Here is a 3,084-nt window from a genome sequence, read left to right on the forward strand (position 1 = left end):
TCCAGGACCATAAGCTTAATGGCGCCTCCCTGGGTACATTGCTTAACTGGGAACAGGTATTACATTTGTGCATACAGGACTCTAAGTCTGCATCGATATCGGGCCATCACACGTGGGATCTGGCTATCACCTTCATCATTACAATGCCTGGGTAGGTACTGTGGAGATCACTAATGAAAGTGTCCCTGCCCTTTTTTGGCACAACTACCCGATTACCCCATAGGAGGCAGTCTGCCTGTATAGACATTTCATCTTTGCGCCGCTGCATCTTCTTCCTGCATCTCTAACGGGACACTAGACCAACTCCCGTGGAGCATACAGTTTTTTTTACTAAGGACAGTAAAGGGTCCTGGCTCATCCAGGTTCTAATCTGTCAGGCGGTAACAGGTGATTGCTCACTCTCGAATGCTTCCATTACCATAACTAAATCTGCAGGCTGTGCCATCTCTACCCCAGTGGTGGGCAATGGCAGCTTGCTGAGAGTATTGGCACAGTTTTCTGTGCCTGGCCTGTGGCAGATGGCGTAGTTGTATGCGGACAACGTGAGCGCCCATCGCTTCTCGGCCTTTTGGCTAAGATCATGCGTAACTGACCTGACAGGGGAGTAGCCACCATGACCTCCGGGTGGTTCTCCCTGGATCAGGAAGGTATATGCTTGCTTTTTTGGAAACAGGAGGTGGGTGGGGTGGCTTGACCCATCCACCTCCACGGAGGTGTGTGGGGGGCCTGACCCATCCACCTCCATGGCACGAACCTGGTATTGCAGTACTTCCAGGAACGGTGCAGTGGCTCTAGGCCTTTTGGCTAAGAGCATTGGCGCAGAGTGATCCTTGGCGTGTGCAAGGTGACCTCTGGCGTTTGTGATTTGACAAAGAATTGGAACGATTGGCTACGAATTTCAAAAAAAAAAAGTGAGCGCCCATCTCTGGATGCGGGCCTATGCATTCGTATTTATCCCCTTATTTTCAGAAAAGAGGGATAGAAGTTGAGCCCGAACAGATATTGATGCATTTTCTTTACCCCGAAAACACACGCTAACGCTTCTTTTTCGACCATACTGTAGGCCCTCTCGGCTTTAGACAGGCTTCTGGATGCATAAGCAACCAGTTGCAATTTCCCAAAATCATTAGCTTGTTGCAATACACACCCGACCCTGTACGACGACGCATCACATGCTAGTACCGAACGTTTACATGGATCGTACAACACAAGCAATTTGTTTGAACATAACAGCTTCCTAGCATTCTCAAAGGCATTTTCTTGGCTTTTACCCCATACCCATGATTGTGTTCTTAACACAGATGAGGCTGCACACAGGGAGGTTAAAGTAACAGTGACCTCAGTCTTTAATAAGACACTCCAGAGTGAGGAACAGGCCTTAGGGGCCGGCTTACATACAGTGGGATCCCTTGGGACTTCAGGGGATGAGCTTTCTGGTGACGGAATATGGGAGTGCATGCTTTACAGATACAGAACATCACCACCTCCCCCCAAAGTCAAAGTGAAAACTATTTACAAGGTGAGGCGGTCGGGAGCTTTTCTTTTCAGGTGGACCGCCTCGGTACAAATGTCTGTTCTGGTGTGTTGGCTGTGCCCTCGCTGGGCTGGTGTGTTGTTGGCCCTGCAGGGCTGCTAGGTGAGCCTGGCCTTGCTGGGCTGTTGGGCGTGATGGGTTTGATTTCCTAATCCGGCATGGTGTCGTTGATCCTTTGGATGTGTGTTGTGGGCTCGAAAAAGGTGGTGTCTGCTGTGGGTTGTTCAGGGCAGTCTGTGAACTGCAGCCTCATTTGGTCCAGATGCTTTCTGCAAGTTCGTCCATTGTCTAGTTTGACTACAAACACCAGGCTCCCTTCTTTAGCTATCACCGTGCCCGCGATCCACTTGGGACCATGTCCATAGTTTAGCACATACACAGGGTCATTCAGATCAATTTCCCGTGACACAGTGGCGCGACCATCATTTACATTTTGTTGCTGCCGCCTGCTCTCTACCAGATCATGCAGGTTGGGGTGAACCAGCGATAGTCTGGTTTGAAGTGTCCTTTTCATGAGTAGCTCAGCCGGGGGCACCCCTGTGAGCGAGTGGGGTCTCGTGCGGTAGCTGAGCAGTACTCGGCTTTGGAGTGAGCCTTCTGTGACTCATTTAAGGCTCTGTTTGATGGTTTGTACTGCCTGCTCTGCCTGCCCATTGGAGGCTGGTTTAAACGGGGCCGAGGTGACATGTTTGATCCTATTGCGGGTCATGAATTCTTTAAATTCGGTACTGGTGAAACATGGCCCGTTGTCACTGACCAGTATGTCAGGCAGGCTGTGGGTGGCAAACATGGCCCTCAGGCTTTCAATGGTGGCGGTGGCGGTGCTTCCCGACATTATTTCACGTTCAATCTATTTTGAAAAAGCATCCACCACCACCAGGAACATTTTACCGAGAAACAGGCCCGCATAGTCGACAAGGATCCTCGACCATGGTCTGGAGGGCCAGGACCACAAACTTAGTTGTGCCTCTCTGGGCACGTTGCTCAACTGAGCACATACTCTACATTGCCCTATACAGGGCTCAAATTTGAGGCCAAACAGGTACTGATGCATTTTCTTTACCCCGAACACACATACTAATGCCTCTTTCTCAATCATGCTGTAGGCCCTCATGGTCTTAGACAAGCTCCTGGAGGCATAGGCGATAGGTTGCAACTTCCCCGCAATGTTAGCTTGTTGTAATACACACCCGACTTCATATGATGACGTGTCACATGCTAGCACAAGTCTTTTACACGGGTTATACAATACAAGCAGCTTGTTGGAGCATAAAATGTTTCTGGCTTTCTCAAAAGCAATTACTTGTTTTTTTCCCATACCCAGTTCTCACCTTTGTGCAATAACACATGTAGGGGCTCTAAGAGGGTGCTTAACCCCGCTAGGAAGTTACCAAAATAGTTGAGCAGTCCCAGGACAAGCCTCTGTCTTGGAATCTGTGGGCCGAATGCCGTCCGCTGTGATCTTTCTCCCTAAAAATTCCATTTCTGTTGCCATGAAGATGCATTTCGACCTCTTCAGCTGCAGCCCTACGCGATCCAGTCGCTGGAGG

The 3,084-nt window shown here is 49.7% G+C and overlaps 1 pseudogene; it reads left to right on the forward strand.

Annotated features, from left to right (window-relative positions):
- Positions 1-552: 552 nt before the first annotated feature.
- Positions 553-791, forward strand: LOC139277755 (U2 spliceosomal RNA; annotated as a pseudogene).
- The last annotated feature ends 2,293 nt before the right edge of the window (positions 792-3,084 follow it).

This window comes from Pristiophorus japonicus, chromosome 12 (genome assembly GCF_044704955.1).
Source record: "Pristiophorus japonicus isolate sPriJap1 chromosome 12, sPriJap1.hap1, whole genome shotgun sequence".
Lineage (NCBI taxonomy): Eukaryota > Metazoa > Chordata > Chondrichthyes > Pristiophoridae > Pristiophorus > Pristiophorus japonicus.